This window comes from Canis lupus, chromosome 19 (assembly GCF_003254725.2).
Source record: "Canis lupus dingo isolate Sandy chromosome 19, ASM325472v2, whole genome shotgun sequence".
Lineage (NCBI taxonomy): Eukaryota > Metazoa > Chordata > Mammalia > Carnivora > Canidae > Canis > Canis lupus.
Window position 1 is genome coordinate 23,069,438 of NC_064261.1, and position 25,091 is coordinate 23,094,528.

The following is a 25,091-nucleotide window of genomic DNA, read 5'->3' on the forward strand; positions in this document are numbered from 1 at the left end:
GCCCAGGAGGAACTAGACACAAGCTCCTCTCCCAACAATATCACAAGGGAACACACTCAATCCTCCCAGCAACAACACAGAAATACCTGCAAAGTTCCCAACTGGGGAAGCTCACCTGAGCCCTATGTCCAGAGTTTTTACTAAGGATCAGTCATGCAAGCCTGTGGCATTTATGTGACTGGCTTCAGATCCTGGCATCGTCTATAAATCACATTGGCAGGATAAACTTATCTCGCCAAACCGGTAGAGCATGGCCCCAGGTCTCAGGCAGGCAAAACACTCTTACCAGACAGGATATTCTAAGATCTCTAAAGACAAGCTTCTGTTTGGAATGTGCAGGGTTTGAACAATCCAGGCCTGCTGGCTTAACCCTTTCTTACCCAGCCACAAAGCAGAATAAGGCTAAAGTACTTGACAGAGCTCAGGGCAGGGCTGCCAGTAGAGCCTCCAGGGAAGCAGAGCAGAACAAGAAAGTCATTAGGCATCAGGGTTCCCTCCTCCCACTCACAGAGTCCTCCTGGTCTCTTCCTGCTTCTTCCTGCCTCAGTCTCCTTCTCTTCCTCCCTTCTCTCCCTTCCATTTTTTTCTCCTTTCCTCCCTCCCAACATCCTCCTCTTCCACAGGCATCTGAGCCAAAATTAGCTGCCCCGGGCCACCTGCCCTATAAGCACCTAAATCCCCTAGGTGGACATAACTGGTTTCAGAGAAAGGGGACAGGAGCAAAAGAGGCACCTTAATGAAAGGGATGGGGTGACAGACCCCTTATCTTTTGATCCTACATTATTAGGACCCCATCTGATGGACTAAGTGGCTCTGTCTGTGGCTCACAGAGGAAAAAGGGCACCATTGACCCCACCCCACCCCCAAAAAGATCCTTATATTGCAGATGAAGGAGCCTGGGTAATGGGTAGGCAAGAGCCCATGAGGAGGGCTATGTTGGCCAAGGGCATGAGGCTGGATGCCAGATGCAGCTACTTTGACCTCCATGCAGATGCAGCAGGGACAGAGGGTGATGCTCTTCAGAGAGAGGAAAGAGAAGCACTGGAGCACAGAGCAGCAGCACTGGCACCCAGCCACCAGCCTTACAGAACAGTGGTACAGGACCTGTGACACGTAGTGGCAGGGCCAGGAAGCACATGGTACAGTTGGACACAGAACCACCTCCTCAGGTTGAGTAAGCCTGAGGGCCACCACGAGCAGGGAGGTCTCCTCCCAGTAATGTATGCAGTGGGTCGAGCCCACAGGTGGACAAAGTGGGAATTTATGTTGGCATGTCTTTGCTGGAGAGGTGGACATGTGACAATTTGCCTTACCCTCATCACAGAGGAGGCACCCCGTCTTCTTGCTCACTCCTGCTTCTTCACTGTGGAAACAATCTCAAGAATCATCCTGGTAACTCACAGTGAGTATCAAGATTGGTGTTGGATTAAAGGCTATTTCCTCCGGGAAATGTATTGTTGAACATACAGAGACCAAAGGATGGGAGCCCTTAGGGTGGCCTACCCGCAGTAGGAAGGCAAGGGAGCGATGCTGAGGGCCACAGGGTCCTTCCTGCTGCCTGTAAGAGCAAGCCTGGCTCCCACCCAGCCAGAGAGTCACAGAGCACATCCAGGGTGCTTGCACTTGGCCAACACGGTCCCACCGACTCCCTGAAGGCTTCCATGCATGGGGTGGAGCCCCTCCAGCAGGGATGTTGGGGCTCCCAGGAGCCAGGGTGGTATTCAGCCTACATTTCCACATCAGCATCTTTCTCACTTCTTCCCCCAGGCAAGGCACTTAACCCCCATGAGTCACTGTTTATTCATCAGTAAAATGGATAGAATAATATCAATCTCACCGGGGTGTTATTTAGACTTATTTATTGATGCTGGCAATATACTCAGAGCCCTCAAGATTAAAGCAATAGATCACTGGGAAATATTATTGCATCCTGTTGCCATAGAGATGGTTCCATCCTCTGGCTCCTCCTCGGAGCCCAGCTGTACTATCAGGCTCCAAGGATCTGAGGAGCAGAGCTGCACCAACCAGGACATTAACACTAACAACAGTGATAATTAAATTACACAGAGAGGAAGCCCATGAAATATGTATGGGAGAGAAATGGATTTGATTCATTTAGGCAAATGGGCATGTTTTCCCATTAGAAATGGCTCCCCAGAGCCCACGTCTGGCTCTCTGTGGCACTCCTTTCTTTACACAAGGCAGAGGCCCGGGGATTTGGGTAGGGGCCTAAGCTGGGAGCAGAGGTGGGACAGAGATCCAAATACAGTCCTTCCAAAAGCTGCAGCCACTGCTGGAGCCTGGAGCTGCACTGGCGGTGCCTCCAAGTGCAGGATGCCCGGGACTGTGGCCCTCATCTACCGCTCACAAGCAACCTCCCCCACTTTCTCATGTAAGATGGGAGAGGCGGGGGTGAGGGGTGACACAGGGTTGTTAGAATGATTCAAGGATACAGGAACAAGACTGGCTTCCCTCACCAGTGACCCCTGGGGGAATGGGAACAACCACCCCTGTGTACAGAGGGGCTCCGGGCCTCAGAACTGAGTCAGGAAAGTTCTCTACGTGTTGTCGGCTCTCCAATTCACCGTCCAATGGAAGAAGAGGCAGCCATGAGCTGGGCCACAGGGCCCAAGCATTGAAGCCACATTTCCCAACTGCATCTCCCCAACCTCCCTCATGCAGCCCACCTTTCTCACCCTCCAAGGCCGGCCCAGCTCCTTCCAGGAGATGTGTGCACACGCGTGGTGCTGCTCAGCACAGGCCCTGTGGCGGCTCCGTCCTATGGACAGGCACCAGCAGTCCCTCCTTCATGCTCTCCTCCGGCCCAGCTTGGGAGTGAATCTTCACTACAGCTCTCTGAGCCAAGAAACAGAAACAGGTCACTGCCCAGCTTGGAGCTGCTGGATGCCCTGCCCAGGAGTCTGGGGGAAGCCAGAAACCAGAGGCCTGGGTACCTGAGAGGAGGGGATGGAAGCCCCAGCTTTGAACCAGACACACACCATGGACACCTGGCAAATGTGGCATTGCCTCAGCAACCCCAAGAAAAACGCCCTGCACTCCCCCACCTCTGTCTACCGTCAGGCTAACTCTGGGAACTTCCTCTCCCAAAGAATGGAAACAGAGTGGGTGCCTGAGAAGGTGAACGGAGGTAGCCTGGGCCACAGCCCTCCTTTCTTGGCCTTGATCTCCTCTCACGGTCTCTCCCTCCCAAAAGGGCCTCAGGAACAGCTCTAGTACCTCTCATTTAAACTGTACCATGAATTTGAATCCCTATGGTAATAACAGGAATAAGTAACAGTTAATGAGCACAATGCATGCAAACAGTGCTCTCCTGACCCAAGAGCCCCTTGAGGCAGGTGCAGTTACCAGGCTCATTGCACAGATGAAGAAACTGAAGCTCAGTGAGCCTAGTCATTAGTTCACAGTCACAGAGCATGTCAGCGGGGGCGAGATTCAGACCAGCTTGGTCCCCTCTCCCAGGATATTTGTATTCTTAACCATATTGCTCATCATCGAGGGGAGGGCTAAGTGTGCTCAGAGGGGGTGGGGGCGGGGTCCTGATTCTGTCCCTTTGTACCTCACCTCCATTAGAAGGGAGGTGCCCTCTTTCACCTGTGTGTCCCCTGTAATGTCCAGGGGAGAACAGCTCTCAGGATCCCCAGGACAACATCGGTAAGGAGCCCAGGTCTCATGGACATAAACTGGGGTGAAGGAGGAGCCCTCCCCAGCAGAGCTGCCACCAAGCTCCCCTCTGAGGTTCCCAGGGCATCCCTTCCTGGAAAGTCACTGCCTGAGCCTGGGCTTGGTGTCATCCTGGAGGGTTTGCCTCACTTAGGCCTTATATTCCCTCGGACCAAGGGATAGAGCCTCATTCATTTGAGACCTAGAGTACACTGCACCCCTCCCCCAACACACACACACACACACACACACACGCACACACACACACACACACAGACAAACCACCTCTGTCTGATTCAAAGCCCAGTGCTTTCTGTGCTCACATCACTGAGGCTCAGAAAGATTAGCAGAGCCCCTGCCAGTAAGACACTGGGCCCTTGTTTCTGTGGCTCTGGGGGTAGCAAGCAGCGTGCTTGTGCCCTTGCACAATGTCCCTTCACCCCTTGCGATGTTCCAGGCACTGTTCCAGGTATAGAGGAGACCCAGGGAACAAACAAACCCCAGCCCTCATGAGGTTCATAAGTACACCAGACGGCAATGTGCACAGGACCAGGAAGAGAGCGAGGAGAGCAGGTGACAGCTAAGCAAGCATCTGAAGGGAATCTAGGAGCTGACCCCAGGGCGTCAGGAAATAAGATTGCTCCAGGCAAGGACATAGCATGTGCCAAGGCCCTGAGGCTCAGCCTTCCCACTGTGTCTAGGGAAATGGAGGACACCCTGTGGAGCTCCTTGTGGCCAGATGATGGCCTGGCACTTGCCAGCGACTTTTAGAGTCACCCATAACCATTAAACAAGGTTAATACCATCTTGCTGTTGAGAAAACTGAGGCTCAGAGATCTCAGATGGCTTTCTAAAGTCACTCGCTAGTGTGTATGACTTGATTGTAGGTCTGGCTGGTTCCAAAGCCTGTCTCTGTCCACATGCCATCCTTAATGCTGGGAGTCCAGCTCACCACGGGCTTACCTGGCAGACCTTCTGGAGGATGAATGAATAAATGAGTGAATGAACTAACGGACACCAAGACACTCCTTTGATGTGGCATCTCCTGACCCCTGCTGGCAGGAGAAACAGTGGCTAGGCAGGGGATGGGCTCTGGGGCCATGGCTGCCTAAGCCTGGTGTCTGACTACTGCCCCCACCACCTCAGGCCAAACCTAGGGAAAACAGAAGAGTGACCCCCCGAGTCAGTCTCCCTCTGACCAGCTCCAGGCCCAGGATTAGCATGTTGGGTTGATCAGCAAGGGCTACACATAGACACCCACTCTGGTCTCCCAAGGTGTTCTGATCCACACTGGACTGCTGCAGCCCCTGAAGAGTGGCAGCAAGGAAAGGACCATCCCTGCCCACCTGGCCAGCCACCCCATTTCCCACCTTCACCCTTTGGGTCCCCGGCACATGAGGCTTCCCCTGGTTCCCTGCTAGGAGCCTCTTGTCCTAGGCATTGGGGATGGTATCTCTCCACAGAAAATGCTCTGCATGGCCACTCCTGCTTCTGAGACTCAGCTCAGATGCTGCCTCTCCCAGGTGGCTTCCTGACCCCCAAGCTCCATCCATACCCCCTCGGAGGCCCTGCCCACCATGGGCTGACCATATGGTATGGCCACAGTTCTCAATGCAGCCCTCCTCCTGGAAGCAGCCCCTGCCAGCACAGCCCACTGCCCTCTGTCCCCAGACAGCCACCAGCAGGCTATCCAGAAAGAATTGGGAATGGAACCAAGCTCTCTTCGCACATCTCAAGCAATGTGTTTTCTTTTTCTGAGAGTGCTGCAAATCCATTTCCCCGACAGTGATGGAAATGGGTATTATCAGCAGTGGGGAGAGCACATTATAAATGATTGCACTTGAGTCCATTTTTAAAAGGAGGAAGTCAATATGCTCTTCCCGGCATCATCTGCTCCCCTCACCTGACCTCTGTGCTCAGGCCCCAGCTGCTCTTCCCACCACCCTCTCTTCCTTCCTTCCCAGAAGGGGCTGTTCCTTTCTCCAAACTGCCCACAGAGCCTCGGGGAAAACAGGCTTCTTTTCTGGGGAAAGTGCTGGGTGCAGGCACCCGCACAGGTCCCTTGGGTAGAAGTACTTGATCTCTAGGACAGTCTGTGCTTTTGAGAAACCTCCAAGGAACCCAGTAACTGCACTGCCCCAGCCTAGAGCCTCTGAAATTACATCAAGGGTGGGCCTACCATACTCTGGGCAGTGCCTGGCATTCCCACACATCATTTGCAAAACTAGTGGGAGTACCTCCACCTGACAGGCAGGCAAGGAAAGAGGCTCAGAGAAGCAAAGCAGTGCCCAAATGTGGCAAAACCTGGATGCTAAACCAGGCTTTCTGCAGCAGCACCATGGGCTGACCCTGAGAATGCACAGATCCTAGGGCCACAGCACCCAGTGTCAAACTCCAGCTCTGCCACCCACAAGCTGTGCAGCCTGGACAAGTCACCTAACCTCTGCAAGCCTCCTCTCAAACAGGACTGGTACAGCCTCCTGGATGCAGTGCCGGGGGCTGTCCAGGGAGGGCCGAGCCAAGGCACACTGTGAGCAAGGCAGCCCCTCACCCATCCCTCCAGGCTGCCAGGCCCCTGGAGTCTGCTGTCTCCCCTCCTCACTGGCCTGTCTGTGCTCTCCACATGGTGCAAAACTGTCCTGGCCTCACCCGGCTGTCCCTCCTGCCAGGAAGCCTGCAGCCTGTGTGACAACAGCTGCACACACCCTCTTGGCCTCAGGCTAACTTTAATAATGAGTGTTCAACGAGAATTCTTTTTACTTTATTAACTCTCCCTCACCCCAAAGTCAGGCCATTCATTTTTCTGTTCTGCTTTGGAAGCATTTCCACAAACCCACTCCAGAGGCAACATGATTCAGCAAAAAATAAGGGGTGAGGGCGTGCCAACACTACATGCCTAGACCCGGTGCCAGTTGTACCGCCAACAGTCTGTGGCCTAAAACGCTGTCCTTCCATCTCCTGCCTCAGTCTCCCCTTCTGTAAAAGGAAAAGGTTCAACAAGAGAAGTCACCAGGGCCCCTTCAGCAGAAGTAGCTCCTCCTTTCCAGGCAAGATGTGACTTCTACAGGGCCTCCTGCAGTCAGGGTCGTGCCTGCGCTGGGACAGGTGACAGTCTACGTTTAGAAACTTACAAACCCGAGAGCTGTAGCGTTGCTCACACTGTGAAAGCCACAGAATGCGGTTTTGAGCCCCAAATGGAGTTTTAGGGCTACCAGCTGGAATTCTGCTGGTCACTGAAAGAGGAAAAGAATCAGAAGGGCCTGACATCAGAAATGAAATGCCCAGCCTGGGTGTTACACTCATCACTTCTGCACACAATTAAGCCAGAATCAGGCACTGGGCCCCCTCCCGCCCCTCCCCGCTCCCCACAAACTGCAGGGGAGCCAGGAAGTTTCCCCTGCCCTGTGCCAGAAGGTGGAAAACCAGGCATTTGGGGAACAGCCCATTGACCACCACCTACACCTGTGTCTCCCAGGCTGGGGCTGAGGTGGGGCTGCCTGGCCACAAGGGACGAGGTGAGCAGACAGGTGCCACCTGTCCAGCTCTGAGCCCTGAACAGGGAGGAAGGAGACTCTCACCTATACAGGCTCCCCTGGGAATTCTGTGGGCCTGTGGAAAGTATGGGGTGTACTCTGGGATCTGAGCACCCTCACGAGGGCCCTATGTACAGAGCAGCTTCTCAGGGGAGCAGGAAAGGGAAGACCCCACCGGCAAGCACCTTGGAGCCCTGGGGACCCCAGACATGCAGAGGTGTGAGGGTGGGGAAGGTCAGAGGGACCTATGAGGCCAGAATTAATCCTTGGGAACCAGTGCTGCTCACGTTGCCTCCTGCTCAAGAGTTTGAGACCAGACGCCCCAGTGCTGCCCGGGGAGACCCTTCCCGGCAGAACTGCAGGGATGGCCCTAGGCAGTTAGAGTCACCATCCCAAGGCCATATTTACTGCGTCTTTCAGCAGGCCAGCCTTAGGCAAAAACCAACATCTGCCAAAGACCAGACACTGTTTATTCATTCGCCCTTCACTCATTCAGTGAAATAGGTGTCAGGCGTGAGCAGTAGCCAGCCTCTTCCCTTGGACACTTGCAGTTGGCGCAGGGACTAAGCTCTTAACCCCAGGTGTTCCCTGACCCTGCAGCCCTGACCGGAGCATCCTCCTATGTTTTCCATGATTCCCCAGCACCAGGCCCTGGGATGAGATGCTGCCCCCTAGCCTGGTATGACGTGGCATCCTCCTTGGAAGCCAGGCGGAAGCCTTCTGCAGCAGGTGGGCGAGCACTCCAGTTACACAGGTGAGACAAGAGAGGCCTTTCTTCTTGGCCCCAGCTGGTGAATTGCCCAGTGAGGACTAGGCCCAGCTGACCCGTCTCAGGAGAAAAGAGAATACACAGCAGCCAGCAGTTCGCTGCATTTTCCTTCAGGGAACCAGGAGAACCACACGCATGGGAGCCTCCATCCCAAGAAGATGATGAAACCTTTGGCTTGCCTTCAGGTGAGGCCCTTCTGGTGCCTCTTCCTCTGCAAAGCTTTCTCTGTACCCCCTGACCACCCCTGCCCCCCTTCACCACAGCTGGAAGGCCTGGTCTTGGGTCAGCTGCCCCCAGTACATAGCGGGTTCCCAAGGGCAGGGGCCCCATATCACCCTTTTTGGCCTCTGAGCCCAGCACAGGCTCTGCCTCGACGTGATCAGGATGTTTATAGGATGCGAAGCATGAATTCATTCACACCCACCTCATACCAACAGAGTATGAGAGAAAAGCTATTACTTTTCACATTCTCTTAATTTTTTTAAATAACTTTTGTCTCAATAGAAAATACATAAAATACCAAAAAATTTAAAACTCAAACTCACTGTTGACTACCATCACTGTCACTGGAAATACATTCATATATTTCCTTCCAGGCTCTTCTCTATGCTTAGCTTCTGTTTGTTAACAAAGCAAAATTACAAAGATTGGGTATGATTCTATAGCCTGGTTTTTATATTCGACATCATATTGCAAGCACTTTATGGTGTTAATTCATATGTTTAATAAACCCTGCAATGGCTGCATGGCATTCATTTGAATTGCTGCGTAATTTCCATGGCCTTTCCTCTAACATGGACATTAGGTGGTTGCCGATTTCAGGCCATGTAAAGCCTCAGGGTCTCTTTTTGGGCACGAATCGTGGTCTGCATGTCCAAGCCTGCCGGGGCACATACATTCTCACCTGGCCTCCTTGCTCAGAGTCCTGCCTTTGTTAAGTCTTGTAACCTGGCACACAGCTGGCTCCATCTTGGGAGGAGGCCCAGAAAACGCCCCTGTGCGGACTCCCCCAGCTGCTCCTGGGCCTGAAGAGGGACAGGTGCTTGCAAGCGGCACTTCCCCAGGCTGAGCTCTCCCCCAGTGCTCCTTATCCCTCCTCTCCTCACCCCTTCTGCAGAGGGCTGGCCCTGGTCCACCACGCACCAGTTGTGCAGGAGCAATACCTGAGGATGAGCTGGTTACTGGTTTGGAGAAAACCAAGGCTACCTTGGGGAAAGGTCCAGGTTGCCCTTCCTACAAGCACATGCAGGCCCTGTGGAGGGGGGTTGGGAGGGGTTGACAGATGGGCTGCGGGGTCCTCCCTGAGGCAGGCGGTCCCTGGCCACAGGGTTGCTCTCCCTCTCTGTGCTCTGCTGGCTTCCCCTCCGCTCCCACCAAGTGGGCTGCCAGCACCACAGAAGCCCCTCCCCCATCCCTTTCTCACCACGGATTGTTAGTTTTCTTGGTTCCGTGTCCACTTCTGGAACCTGACTGGCCCAGCTCAAGCCCTTTCAAGTGGCTTTCTCTGGGGCCCAGGTGGCTGGTCGGATGCCAATAGGTTCCTTGTTCAAGTGTCCTCCTCTGGTCACTTGTCTCAAGTTGAGGGAGAAGAGCAGCCCTAACCCCACTGACCTAGTGCCATGGATGCCCTCGGGAAGGGGTCACCACAGGTGTGACAGGCAATAAGGACACTGGCCTCAAGGGTCTGTGGCATCAAGGGCTGGGAACACACACAGCTGAGCGGTGACCCGAGCATGAAGCACACCCTACCTATGGTGGCGCCCAGCAGAAGGGACTGTGCTCCTGGATGAGCTGAGCAGGGCCCAGCAGAGCCCACACACCTGTGATGGCACCAGGCACAGGGCATCAGCAGAGAGCTGTTCCCACACAGCTGGGCAGGTACTAGAGGCCTCTGCTGTGACATCTATGGAGACAGCCAGGACCCAAAGGAAGGAGGAAGGCAAAGGGAGCCCTTGTGGGGTGGGAGGTGGAGGGCACAGCATAAAAGGGGCCTGCAGGAGTAGAGGCAGAGGCAGGAAACCCCGTGTGCTAGGCTGCTGGGGTGCCGTTAGCCACTGCAGGGTGGGTCACAGGTGCAGAGAGCAGCCTGGCCCCATCCTGCCTCAGCCTTGGCTTTGGCCTTCATGTGCAGGACAACTGTGCCTTGAGGATCCTGGCTGGAACAAAGGACAAATGGGTCCAGTGGGTCCAAATGGGCTCGATCAGGTTGGGCAGCTCTGACCAGGTCAGAGGTAATGTGGGGGTGGGCCAGTAATGGTTAGTAGCAGAGCTTTGCTTTAGAATTGCTGGGTTGTCCCACCCTGGGGATTTCTTGGCCATAAGACACAGAAGTGGAAGAACCAAGGACCCAGCTAGAGTGTCACTCCAGCTTGTCCCAATTAATGGGACCCCACCACCACCACCTCACATTAATGATACCACAAAGGGCAAAAACCCATGAGTAACACAAAGAGTCACTGGAATGAGTGACGTGTAGTCCTGTGAGTGCCATCCTGGGAAGGAGTAGGGTCAAGCTTGGAAGGGACTTGAGAAGATGGGCAGGGCCATGGATGGGTAGGGAGTGAGTGGGTAACCAAACATGATGCCCAGGAATGCAGGTCAGTACAAGTCTGTGCCTGTCACAATGAAGTCCAAAGTCAAGGTGTCAGCAGGGTGGGTTCTATCTGAGGGCCATGAGGGAGAGATGGGTCCCAGGCCTGTCTCCTTGGCTTATGGATGCCCATCCTCTTCCTGTGTCTCCACATCGTCTTTCCTGTGTGTATCTATGTCCTAACCTCCTCTTCTCACAAGGATTCCAGGCACACCGGATGCACAAATAAGGTCACATGCCGAGGTGCTAGGAGTTCAGACTTCAACATGTGAAAGGGGGAAACTCAATTTAGCTCAGAACAGCAAGCATAGATGGGCTTGCGTTGCCTCACTGCATCAAGGAAGGCCTGGCCTGAGGATGGAAACTGCCTGAAAGCTTTTTTGCGTCTGCATGGGCTGCGCGCCACCAGGGCCACGGGCTGCTGCTCCCATGCTGCCACCCAGGAGGCAGCCAGAGAGAAGGGAGCCAGGCCCAGAGCCAGCCAGAGCTCCAGCAGATCCTGTTGTCAATCATCAGACACCCCGCTGCCTACTTTGGACCCTTAAATAACACATTGAGTTTTGAGCCAAGGCTAACTTTAGTTACAGTGATGCTGCTAACAGGGGAAATAAGTAATCATCATTAGAACTGAATCCAAATGAATGAGCTAGCCTGGGTCTCACTCAGATTTGGGTGGCGGCGGCGGCTGCTGCTGCTGCTGCTTCTTCTTCTTCTTCTTTTCTTCTTCTTCTTCTTTTAATTGTCACAGTTTGCTGCCATAGTTTTCCCTAAACTGAAGCAGCATGAAAGAAATCTTTTACCAAATATGACACATTACCATGTGGGAAATATTAAAGGAATTGATTATTCTTGCTGTTTTACAAACTATCCCAAAATTTAGTGGCTTTGCACAATACCATTTTAGAATATCTCACTATTTTGTGGGTTGGGAATTGAGGTAGGACTTGGCTGGGTGATTCTTCTACTCTGAGTGATGTTGACTAGGGCTGCTCCATGGTGCTCAGCTGGCAGTATGGCTGGTCCAGGAGGTCCCCACTCACATGCCCAGGCCTGTGTCCCTCCTATCATGGTCTCAGGGCCTCCCACATGGCCTCTCCAGCAGAGCTCCAAGGGCAACAGTCTAGGCAGAGGTACTGGGATCCAGGCCCATACTTGACACCAGAGGTGGTAAAAGTGCTTAGTCCCTTTCATTGTGGGGAAAACATCTTGGACAGGAGCCGAGGGAATGGGCAGCATGGAACAATTATGTTCTTGTCAGCAACCAGCAGGAGTCTGAGCAAAAGTGCTCAGCTTGCAAAGCAACCCCAGACTCTGAAGGAAACAGCACTGCACTTACCCACACTCAAACCTGTTCCTACTACTAGTCTCTCGTGCACACTCACCCACACTCACACCTGCTCCTACCCACAAGTTCCCTCATATACACACTCATAATTACACATAACTCATGCACATTCACACTCACACATTTTCACATTGACACATAATCACCCTCATACATACACACCAGTCGTACCCACTCATACATACTAACACATCTCACACACACATGCAACCACTCTCATGGACTCACACATGCTTTTACACATGACACTGAAGCACAGAGCTATGGACCCCTGGTGGAAAGTCACAGAGGACGTATGAAAGAAATCACCTCCTCAGAAATTACTGACAGTCCACCAGGCACCAAGTCTGTGCCAGGAGCTGGGAAGCAGCATTGAAGGAAGGAGACAGAGTGCACGGGTGGAAGGGGCAGTGTCAATTCAGATGCTGATACCTCCTCTCTCCTTGTAGAGATCTGGTCTCATAATCCACGAACTCAAACCTCAGCCCAGACATGCCAGAGGTTCCCATGGGACATCCCACCAGCAAAGAGGCCTTGTTTAGCCTTGAGTGTTGTTGTTTTTTTAATTGGTTACCAGTTTTGAAAACCCAGGAGTTACCACACAAAATCTAAATTCTGGTTTCTCTTGAAAAATTGGAAGACCAGGGAACTCACGTGATACCAGCCTGAGTGCTGCGTCTGCAGGACCCCAACAGCCACCCCCCACCTCAGGGTGCCTGTCCAGTCCCAGCACCTGAATTGGTGACCTCCATATCATAAAGGGGCAGCTCTTAGAAATCATCTATCTCAAACCTGTCTTTCCCTGCTAAAGAATTGGGGTCTGGACAGGAGGCCCCATCTGAAGCCACAGGTGGAGCAGCTCAGGGCCACTCGCCTCAGACCACCTGCAGCAGGACCCCGGTTACACAAACCCACTCCTTGTCTTCTACTTTTCTACTTTTGTCTCCCCAGGACCTTGCACAGAGTCAAGCCCCAATGGATGCTCTATGCAGGCCCAGGAATGTGATCATGAGAGAAAACGCAGGCCCAGTTCTTCAAACTCTACTTCCAAAGGAGCTCCGTGGTTCCAAAAGCTGGACAGCCTAAGATAGAAGTTCTGCCTCCAGAAGGATGACTGTCCCCAAGTCCCACTAGAGGTCCCAATCACAGGTCTGCCCAGGGGTCAGGCCAGTGCCAGCATCCTGACCCTTCTGTGACCCACCCCACTGGCTGGGATTTCTTTTTTTCTTTTTCTATTTTTTTTTTTAACCAGTAGTCATTTAACTGAGAATTGATTTTATTTTTTTTAATAAATTTATTTTTTATTGGTGTTCAATTTGCCAACATATAGAATAACATCCAGTGCTCATCCCATCAAGTGCCCCCCTCAGTGCCCGTCCCCCAGTCACCCCCACCCCCGCCCACCTCCCCTTCCACCACCTGGCTGGGGTTTCTATTCCCTGAAGTACTGGCCCTCCTATCCTCATCCCTCCATGATCTTCCTTGATAGCACCCACTGCTCACACAGGCCTCATCCACAGCCTGAGTTCAGAGCAACTGAGAGGACCCAGTTCCTTTCTATCCCCAACATGAATAAAGGAATTTCCAAAACCCCCACTCAGAATAGGTAACACTGGATAGTGACACCTACCCTCACCTATCCTCAATGAAGATAAAATGAGACAATGCATGCCACAATCTGACACCGAGTAGATGCTTGAAGGATGACAGCTGCTGGCATTATTATCACCAAGGAAAACTTCACATCCTCTCCATACTAAATATGGCCTGCAACGTACGGTGGAAGAGATTCGTTAATTCTACCATATGTCCTAATTGGAAACATAGCCTGAATCAACTGCCACTTGCCAGAAGAAAAAAGAGAAAGGCAAGCCAAAAAAAAAAAAAGAAGAAGAAGCAGAAAGGTTTTTCCTGACTTCCTACAGACTGGAGCAGTTATCAGGCAAATGTCTTCCCTCTAACTCTGGGATTTTCCCAACAGCTCCATCATCTGCCCTCACCGGTTTTCATATCTGCTATCATCCTACAGGCTAGGGACCCATGGGAACATCTTTGAAACCTAGCAAGACCTTTGCATTAATGGTGATCTTTCAGACGATGCACCATAGTACACAAGGCAATTTACTGAACAAATCTGCACAAAGAAACTGTCATGCAGATGGTTATGGGCATATCAGAGCTGAGCCAGGCAAGGTCCCCACTCCAGGCAGCTCAGAATGGATGGGGGGTGGTCCTTTTTAGGGTTCCCCTGGTGGAACACTCCAACATGACAGAAGCGCTGGAGCCCCAGCAGTTGCGAGATCACAGAACTCCTGGACCAGCAATGGGTAGAGGATAACATGGCATGCTGCCGAGCCTCACCCTGCATCACAGAAGGCAGAAGGCCCTGCCTTCACCATGCCAGAGCTGGGAGCCAGTTGCTTGGAATGGTTACATTCAGGGGGGAAAAAGGGAGGAGGGAATCCTATGTGCCTGAGTGTTGAAGAAGTGGTCCAAGAATAATCAAGCCATCATATATGGCACAATGTTCAGCTGAATCATTGAGAGAAGGAAGGAATGAGCACCCCACTGATGGAGAGATGAGAGATGGCTGAGGGTGCCACTTCAGGTCCTCTCGGCCTCCTGTCTCTGTTCCTATTCTATCTGGTCTCTGACCAGCTTCACCCAGACCAACTTCACCCAGATGAAATGAAGTGCTTACCCCAACCCCTGCCCCTGTCACCTCTGCCACCTGGGCCTCCCTACTTACATCCCCAGAGAGGCCATCACCATTACACACAAGTGCATGGAGGAGCCAGGGGTTAATACCTCAAGGTATTAACCTTTATCCAGTGGCATACAGGAAGCCATGGGCAGGTTTCTTCTTTGCGCCTCTCTTCCCGCACCTCAAGGGATAGCCCTGGACTATCCAGCTTCTTAGAGGCCCTGGACTCTCAATCAAGTCCGGATCAGTGAGAATCCTCCCACAGGCCCCCTCCTGCCCTGCTCCATTGTCCTGGCCCTCATGCCTACCCCCTAGGCTTGCCCTCACTAAAGAAAGAATCTGTCACACAGAAGGACCACACAGCAATACCTACACAGAGAACATGTGGGAAGTGAGAGTCATAAGACATCACTACTAGGTCTTTGAGGCATCCTTGTTTGACCTCAAACTTCTTCTTCCATTTTACAGATGGAGAAACTGAGACCCAAAGTTGAGAAGGGAATTCATTGTCCAAGGTCATAAAAAACCTTAAAGTATGTGTGGCTATATTAATATCAGATAAAACAGACTTCATAGAAGAGGAATTTCTAAAGACAAAGAGGGATATTACATAATGATAAAAGGACCAAACTACCAGGAAGACATAACAATTCTAAATGTGTATGCACCAAACAACAGGGCCTCAAAACACATGAAGCAAAACTGATAGAACGGGGAAAAAAAAAAAAAAAAAGCTAAAATTACAGTTGGGACTTCAACACTCTCCTTTAAGCAACTTACAGGACCACTAAACAAAAAATTAGCAATGATATAAAAGGATTGCAAACAACACAACCAACCAACAAGCTCTAACATATGTAGAACATTCCACCCCAAAATAGCAGAATACACATTCTATAAGTGGCCATAGAACATTCACTAAGACAGAACATACCCTGGTCTATAAAACCATTCTTGAACAAACAGATGGTTACCAGAGGGGAGGTGGATGGGGGAATGGGTTAAATAAGTGATGAGGATTAAGGAGTGCATTTGTTGTGATGAGTTCCTAGTGTTGAATGGAAGTGTAGAATCACTAAAATGTACACCTGATACTAGTATTATGTTAACTTACTAGTATTTAAATAAAAACTTAAAAAAAAACTCTTGACAACTGAAACTAATATAAAATTGTGCATCAACTAGATTTAAAAAAATGGTTTTAAGTCTCAACCAGTTTAAAAGAATTAAAATCACACAGACTGAGCTCTTAGACCATATTAGACCATAATGGAATGAAACTGGAAATCAATAAAAACACAAGGAAATCTTTAGATTTCATGGAAATTAAACAGCACACTTTTAAATAATCCATGAGTCAAAAGGAAACCTCAAAGGCAATCTAAAAATACATGGAACACACTGAAAATGAAAACACAACATTTGTGTGATGCAGCTAAAACAGGGCTGAGAGGGAAATTTATAGCACAATTTATATTTGTATTTGTTATTTAGATTACATTAGAAATTAATAACCTAATCAATAATCTCAAATAAAACCTCATATCAACCTAAGTTCCTACATCAAGAAACTAGCAAAAATAGAGCAAAATATGTAAAAAGCAAGCACAAGGAATGAAACAATAAAAAGAGAAGTCAATGAAATTGAAGATAGAAAAACAACATAGAAAAATCAATGAAACAATAAATTGGTTCTTGGGCAGCCCCGGTGGCTCAGCGGTTTAGCACCGCCTTCAGCCCAGGGCGTGATCCTGGAGACCCGGGATCAAGTCCCATGTCGGGTTCCCTGTGTGGAGCCTGTTTCTCTCTCTACCTCTCTCTCTCTGTGTCTCTCATGAATAAATAAAATTTATTTAAAAAAATAATAAATTGGTTCTTTAGAAAAATCAGTGAAATTGATGTCTTTAGCAAGACTAATAAAAAGAGAGAAAACACAAATCACCAGTATCACTCCAGATTCCACAGTCATTGAAAAAAGGTAATAAGAAAATACTGTGAACAGCTTTATGATTATAAATTTGACAACTTAGAAGAAATAAACCAATTCATAGAAAACTATAAAGTACCAAAACACAATCAAGATGGAATAGACATCTAACTAGCCCTATAACCATCAATTAAGTTGAATTCATAATTAAAAAGCTTCTAAGAAAGAAATGACTAGAACCATATCGTTTCCCTGGAAATTTCAATCAAACATTTGAAAGAAAAATTAACAATTACCATCAATTTTAAACAATCTCATCCATAAAACAGAAGAGGAGGGAATACTCTCAACCACGATCAAAGACAAAACTACGCTGCAATATTTCTCATGGACTTAGATACAAAACCCACAGTGAAATTTAAAAGAAATCCAACAATGTACAAAAAACTCACACACTGTGATCAAGTGGGATTTATTCCAAAAATGCAAGACTAAGTCAAATTTGAAAATTGATCTGTATAATTCACCCTATCAACAAGCTAAAGAAAAACCACGTATCAGTTGATACAGAAAAGGCATTTAGTAAAATCCAACACCCATTCACAATTTAAAAAGAAAAAACTCTCAGAAAATCAGGAATAGAGACAAATTACCTCAGCTTGTTAAAGAACATCTCCTCCCCCCCAAAAAAAGCTATAACTATTAATATTTATACTCAATGGCAAAAAACTGAATATTTCCCCTAAGAAGTTCTAGTCAGTACAGTAAGGCAAGAAAAGGAAAATGAAAGGCATCAAGAAGGAAAAAAAAAGTCTGTATCTGAAGATGACATGATTAACTACATAGAAAATCTCAAGGAATTTACAAAAAAAAACCCTCCTATAACTCACAAAAATCAATTACATTTCTCAAATGAAATACAGAAAGCAAATTTTAAAACACAATATGACTTACAATTTCTCTGAAGAAAGTGAAATAGATATACATTTCAAAAAACATGTATCAGATCTCTATGCTGAAAGCTACAGAATGCTGATGAAAGCAATTAAGGAAGATTAAATATTCCACTTCTTGGATATTCCATGAATTGGAAGACTCAAAGTAGTGAGACGTCAATTCTCTCTCAAGTTGATTGATAGATTTAACATAATGCCAGCAAGGGTTTTGCAGACACAGAAACTTATTCTAAAGTTTATATGGAAAGGCACAGAAACTATAATAGTAAACAATCTTGAGATAAGAAAAATTAGTGGTAATCTCATTATCCAATATTAAGGTTACAGTAATTAATGTGGCATTGGTAGAGGAATGAATACATAGATTGATGGAAGAGAATAGAGAACACAGGATAGAACCCGTATCTATTACCTGCCCAAGTAATTTTTGACAAAAGTGCAAAACCAATTAGAAGAATAATCTTTTCAAAAAACAAAAAATGGGGGATCCCTGGATGGCTCAGCAGTTTAGTGCCTGCCTTCGGCCCAGGGTGTGATCCTGGAGTCCCGTGATCAAGTCCCATGTCAGGCTCCCTGCATGGAGCCTGCTTCTCCCTCTGCCTGTGTCTCTGCTTCTGTGTGTCTGTGTGTGTGTGTGTGTGTGTGTGTGTGTGTCTGCCTCTCTCTCTCTCTGTCTCTCATGAATAAATAAATAAAATCTTTAAAAAAAATGAACTTTGACCTAAACCTCACATCTTATGCAACAACAAAAAATGATCAAAAATGAATCATAGACTTAAGTGCAAAACATAAGACTATAAAACTTTCAGGAAAAATAAAAACATAAGGGAAAATCTTCAGGATCAGAGCTAGGCAAAGAGTTCTTAGACTTGACACTAAAAGCATCATCTATAAAAGGAAAATTTAATAAATTGGACCTTATTAAAATTTAAAACTTTGGCTCTGTGAGTACCTACATAAAGTAGGTGAAATGACAAACTACAGCCTGCAAGAATATATTTGCCAACTACATATCTTTAAAGAAAGGACTAGTATCTAGAATATATAAAGAATGATCAAAACGCAACATTAAAAAAATAAATCCAGGGGAGCTCCTTGGGCGGCTCAGCAGTTTAGCACCTGCCTTCAGCCCAGGGCGTGATTCTGGAGACCCAAGATCGAGTCCTGCATCGGGTTTCCTGCATGGAGCCTGATTCTCCCTCTGCCTGTGTCTCTGCCTTTGTGTGTGTGTGTGTGTGTGTGATGAATAAATAAATAAAATCTTTAAAAAATAAATAAAAAATAAAAAATAAATCCAGTCTGAGGATGAACAAAAGACATGAGAACACATTTCACTCAATTAGGTATACAGATGGGAAATAAACCCACAAAAAGACAGTCAATGATCATCAGCCTGGAGAAATGCAAGTTGAAACCACAGGAGATATCATTACATACCTATGAGAATGGGGTTATGGCAAAAAATAGTGACACCACCAAATACTAGGGGAGCGTGCAGAGAAACCAGATGTCTCATACTTTTGAACGCATCAAATGCCACAGCTTCTCAGGAAAGCAGTTTGGCAGTTTCTTTTATTTTTTTTTTTCTTACTCCAAGAATCCTTTTATTAAAAAATGTTTCTCTCGTCTAAAGAATATTGTCCCAGTATTTCTTTTTTTTTTTTTGTATATTTTTTTTGGAGTTCATTTGCCAACAGATAGTGTAATACACAGTGCTCATCCCATCAAGTACCCCCCTCAGTGCCTGTCACCCAGAGACCAGTTTCTTTTAAAAAGTAAACATGTGATTGCCATTGGCCTCTGGACATTATCCTAGAGAAATGAAACCTTATGTTCACATGAAACATATACACAAATGTACACAAATGTTCACAGCAACTTTATTGTAATAGCCAAAATTGGAACAGCTAAAGTCCCTCCATTATGTGAATAAAGAGTGATACCTCTAGCCCATGGGATGCTAACCAGTAATAAGGCATGAGGAACAGAGCCTGGAAGAATCTCCAGGGAATTATGCTGACAAAAAGAAAAAAAAAACCTCAAGGAGATTACATGATTTCTTCCACAAAACATTTTTGAAATAAGAACACTTAAGAAATGGAGGACAAACTAGTCATTGCCAGTGGGTGGCCATGGTGGGGAGAGGTGAAGGCTAGCAGTGGGTTATAAAATGTCAACAGGAAGGAACTTTAGGGCATTAACACTGCTCAGTACCTTGACTGTGGTGGTGGATACATAAACCTACACAGGTGATAAAATTAGATAAACACGCAGGTGTGCATGCCCACACACACATGCACATACACATTCATATAAATGAGCCAAAGATGGCCTGTGTGTATCGTCTCTCAGTTGTTTATTTCTTTACTACTGGCTGGGACCCATTAGGTCAAAAGCCCACAGGCGCCAAATTCCAATTTTCATATATCCAATTATTTTTAAAAATAGCCCAAACAAGCAAGGTTTTAGCCATTTAGAGACTGTCTGCTTTGCATACCCCATGGAAACTCTCCCAATAGCTGTTCCCTATTGATAAGATGAAAAGCCCAAAGCTGTGCTGCCCTTTCCAGCTCTGTGATCCAGAGACACCTGGCGTGCTGCTGAGTGACATCACCTGGACACATGAGCCCCTCTCCCACCCCCTTCTCTCCCAGAAGGTGCTTAACCCTTCTCTCCTTCTGAGAAGTGACCCACCCCCACCCTTGCTCTGGACCTCATACCATCTAGAGAGATCTCTGCTGGGAGGGGGTTCCCCCGCATGCAGCCCTGTTTCAGAACTGCCCAATTAAGCCTGTTGTATGTTACTGCCTGTCAAGGTCACATCCTCCCCTTGATCAGCCTCACACCTCAAACCACTAACACACACACACACACACACACACACGTGTGTGTGTGTGTGTGTGTGCCTATATGCACCCACATAGTAAATGCAAGGAAAACTGGGGAAATCTAAATAAGAGCAGAGGGTCGTGTCAGTATCAGCATGTACTTTGTGATATTATGCTATAGTTTTATCAAACGTTACCATTGAAGGAAATCTGGTAGAGGATACAAGGGAACATTAATATTTCTTACAACTTCATGTGAATTTACAATTATTTCAATAAAAAATTTCTCTTAAAGTATTTCTGGCTATTTGCAAGCTCTGCCTCCACCTGTCCTACCAAGATAAGTGAGAGAATGAACAGGCCTTTTCCTCAGGCCTGAGACAGACTCACACCTTCAACAGAGTAGCCCTACAGGACTGCTGAGCAATGAACCACATGCGTGCTCACACAGGCACACACACATGCACACTCCAACAGGCCCTACACAGGGGCCCTCCACCCTCTTCTGCTGGGTTCAGAAGCAGAACCCAGCAGAAGTTAGCTTAGCTCATGCCTTCCAGGGAGGTCAGGGTCCTACAGGCCTGTGTAAGACCCTGGGTTCAGTTCCCAGCTCTGGCCTCTTGAGCTAGACATGCCCACTCTGAGCCCCAACAGTCTTATCTGTAAAATGGGGATATGGTTCCACCCTCAGGCTTCTTGTGAGACCAGAGCATCTGTGAAGCGCATATCATCATCCCCATTTCATAGATGGGGACCACTAGGACAGGGCGGGGTCAGCATCCCTGCCCTGACCATTTTGTCTTGTGCGCCCCCTCCTCCCATGTATCTGGGTCATCAGAAACCCACATGGAACTGTGTGCATCAGGACACATGCTCAACCCAGATCAAATTCAAATCTGGATTTTGTTAAACAAATGTTTTCATTCTTCAAAACCCCAGCCCCACATGCTACAGCAGGCAGACTTCCAGGAGCCGCAGGGTGGGGAGGAAGGCAGGGGAGAGCTGGAGAGCTTCAGGGGCAGATGCTCAAGGTTGTGACACAGGAAGGGTAGGGTGCCAAAGGGGCTCACCCATGGTTCCTCCTCTGCTCTGCCACCCCCTCCCCAACATGTTGGGCCACATAGCACCTTTGCTAGACTCCTGGCTGGAACCCTCAACCCCCCACTACATGAACAGCCATGCTTGTCCATGCCCAGAGCCTCCTTGTTGGTGGGGTGGATGGAACAGGAAGTCCCCAGAGGAAATTCCAGGAGGGCTTCTGAGATGCCCCAAGCCTTGAACCCAGCAACTGGACAAAGGAAAGGAGAGGTAACTGAGCCACCTCCAGGAAAGACATGACAGATGATTGAGTCCAACCACTCCTCTGGGCAACTGCCACAGCCAGGCTCCATGCTCAGCCGAAGAAGACAGAGTCAGGGGGCAGAGACCCCAGGGAGGGTGGGAGTGGATTCCAGACTGTCCAGAATGCCAGAACCAGGCCAAAATAATCAGAAGCCCAAGCAGCCCTGGTAATATTGTCCTCAAGCACTGATTGAGAGATTGTATTAAAAATTCCTAGGTCCAAAAAAAAATTCCTAGGTCCATAAGAGGCCTCCAATCCCCCTTTACCACCCCACTGTCCTGGGCCTCTTTCAGGCAGAATGTGGGAAGGACAGGGGACTGGGTAATGTGGGGCTGGCTGAGCGCTCCTCACACAGACAGGAGACAGCTCAGAGACAGACTTGGAGTGCCACCCTCATCTATATGCTAATTAGTCCATGCAAGAATTACAGGGTTAATTAAGCATCTCTGCCCTCCTTCCATTTTATCTGCCCTGGACATGGAGGCAAAAAGAAGAAATCGCAACCTCTGATCAAATTAGCTGTCCGAAGGCTGCTCAGGCCTCTCCTCTTCACAAGGTTTCAGAATCCAGCCCCCAAACTTAATCATGTTTATTTCATGGCACCAGGGATTTAAAAAGTGATTAGGAATCAAACCCAGAAGCAACCAGCCCCTGACCCTCTGCTCTCAATTTCCTTGGTGCGATGAGGATGTTTTATCGCTGCATCCAGGCCACATGCTCCCTGAGGTGGGATGACCAAGTTAGCAGGAAAATGACTGTCAGGGCAGGAGGCTGGGGGAGGCCGGGGCATGAGGGGCTTCCTCTTGCTCTCCTGGGCTCTCAATCCAGCAGCCCACGGCTTAATTCCATCAGAAGGGCAATGGTTTGTACTATGTGTCTGGCCTCCTGTATGTCCCAGGTAAGTGACATGAATTCTTTGGGCCTCGGGTTTCTTACTTATTAAGGGGGGACATAGCACCCACCCAGCAGAGGAAGACCACCCCATGGTGGCACAGACCACCCACGCAGCAGGCATCAAGGCATAATCGGCAGAATGTCAATTTTCTTCCTTCCCTTTGTTGGTGGAGAAAAGAGGATGTACCAAAATAAAACAAAAGCATTTACCTGGGGGCTTAGAATTGCAATTCGGGAAATGTAGATTTAGGTAGCAACCCAAACTGTGTCCCCGTTGAGGAGTAAAAGCCTGGTATCTTTATTAGCAAATTACAGAAGTCTCCAGAAACTTGCACAAGTTGTCTTCCAAAAATTCTGACTGGAAGATATAATTATATCTTACAACGTACAAAATCTGAGTACATTATGACTATTACTAGGAAAATATTTTTTGCGGAGTGCCCAATTTTTATCAAGAATGTGGGTGCAGCAGCTCTGTGTTCAGTCATATGCTTTTGCCCAGTTCAATAGTTCAATGCAGTTTCTGTTTCAGAAAAAAAATGAAACAAAACAAAAAAACAGGATGAAGTTTTAATCTCCAGAAGAGTCCCTCTTGCTCAGAGGTTTCACACAGGCTCATGCCTTCCATTTACCCTCTAGTGCCCCAGTCTTGAGTTCCTGTTATTCCCCACACACAAAAAAAACCTCCCTAATGACTCAATGTGAACTCAACAGCAGGCTGAAATGCTGTGGAAAGTGAGCGTCCGTAAATATATGCTGAACAAAGAGCTGGAAGGGTGTAGAGATGGCAGGAGGGCCCGTCGAGTATCCTTGACAGACACCAATCACCATCCTCTTCCCCACTAAGGTTAACTTCACAGGCCTTAAGAAACATCTCAAGCAGCACTGCCAACCAGCCAGAGTTGGCATCCGAGATAAAAGCCCATCAGTCAATCCCAATATCACCACTTACAAACTGAGCCCCAGGGAGAGGCAGCTAGTTAGTGACAGTGACAGTGACAGGAGCAGAGCATGTCTCTCCTGACATTCTCCACACCCAGACTGAGTTCATCTGTGTGTATCAGCCTCGTGTCCCAGGACAGAGTGCAGCTGTGAAGAGACCCTTCCCATAGGGAGCCTGGTGCGTACATACCCTCTGGGGGTTACTTCTGGGATTAGGGTATGTTACTTAGCACAACTGACTTCAAGATTGGGAAATTATTAGGGTCTAACCTAATCACATGAGCCCTGTAGAAGCAGAGAGCTTTCTCTAGCTGGTAAAAGCAGAGGAAGTTGAAGGTTCCAAGCATAGGAAGGATTTCATGCACCTTTGCTGGCTTGAAAAGAGAGTGGGGCACATGGCAAAGAGTACAGGCAGCCTTTAGAAGCTAGGAGCAGTCCCCAGGGGACAGCAGCAGGACACTTTAGTCCTACTACCGCAAGGAGCTGAATTCTGCGAACAAAATAAATGAGCAAGCAAAGACACCCTAACTAGACACTTCTGTAAAGGAGACATCAGATGGCCAGCAAGTATGTGAGAGGGTGCTCAACATCACTCATCATTAGGGAAGTGCCCCATCACACCACAGGGAGCTTTCAGCTCACACCTGCTACAGTGGCCGTTTTCAAAAGGTCCAGATTTGAGTGTTGGTGAGGAGGTGGGGAAAAGGGAAAGTTTGTGCACTGGTGATGGGAAATATAAATCCATACAGCCATTATGGAAAATGGTATGAACTATCATATGGCCCAGCAGCCCCACTTGTGGGTATGTGCCCAAAGAAGTTGAAATCAGGATTTCAAAAGATACCTCCACTCCTATGTTCACTGCAGCACTATTCACAATAACTAAGACATGGAAACAGCCTAATGTTCCTTAGATAAATGGATAAGGAAAATGAGGTACACATATACAACGGAATATTACTCAGCCTTTAAAAAGAAGGAAATCCTCCCCTTTGCTACAACACAGAGGCAGCTGGAAGACATTACACTAAGCAAAATAAGCCAGACACAGAAAGACAAATACTGCATTGTCTCACTTAGATGTGGAATCTAAAATAGTCAAACTTACAGACACAGAGTAAAATGGAGGTTGTCAGGGGCTGGGGACCGAGGGGAATAGAGATATGCTGGTCAAGGGTACAAAACTGAAGTTACGCAGGATGAATACATTCTGGAGATCTAAAATACAGCATGGTGGGACACCCTGGTGGCTCAGGGGTTGAGCATCTGCCTTTGGCTCAGGTCGTGACCTCGGGGTCCCAGGATTGAGCCCCACATCGGGCTCCCTGCATGGAGCCTGCTTCTCCCTCTGCCTGTGTCTCTGCCTCTGTGTGTGTGTGTGTGTGTGTGTGTGTCTCATGAATAAATCAATAAAATCTTTTTAAAAATTAAAAAATAAAGTAGAGCATTGTGCCCATAGTCAACAATACCGTGTTGTGTACTTGAAATGTGCTAAGAGGATAGATCTCAAACCTAACCACATGCACACACACACACACACACACACAAATGGTGACTATATGAACTGATAGATGTGTTAA

General features: G+C 48.3%; 2 long non-coding RNA genes across 10 annotated transcripts in view; both read right to left on the reverse strand.

The window, feature by feature from the left end:
- LOC112652458 (uncharacterized) overlaps window positions 1–298 on the reverse strand; it is a 62,876-nt gene extending 62,578 nt beyond the window's left edge. Inside the window, exon 1 of the long non-coding RNA XR_003131470.3 lies at window positions 116–298. This is a non-coding gene — a long non-coding RNA (uncharacterized LOC112652458). The remainder of the gene's footprint in view (window positions 1–115) is intronic.
- A 1,574-nt stretch (window positions 299–1,872) lies between these two features.
- Window positions 1,873–25,091, reverse strand: part of LOC112652435 (uncharacterized) — a 50,919-nt gene continuing 27,700 nt past the window's right edge. For 6 of the 9 annotated variants that reach the window (XR_007403856.1, XR_007403855.1, XR_004807139.2 and 3 more), the window contains 2 exons: window positions 9,147–11,345; window positions 7,664–9,008 (listed from right to left, as the gene is read on the reverse strand). This is a non-coding gene — a long non-coding RNA (uncharacterized LOC112652435). Of the gene's footprint in view, window positions 6,915–7,663; window positions 9,009–9,089; window positions 11,346–25,091 lie in introns of those variants that run through there. The other 3 variants (XR_007403854.1, XR_007403857.1, XR_007403853.1) reach the window with 3 other exon arrangements.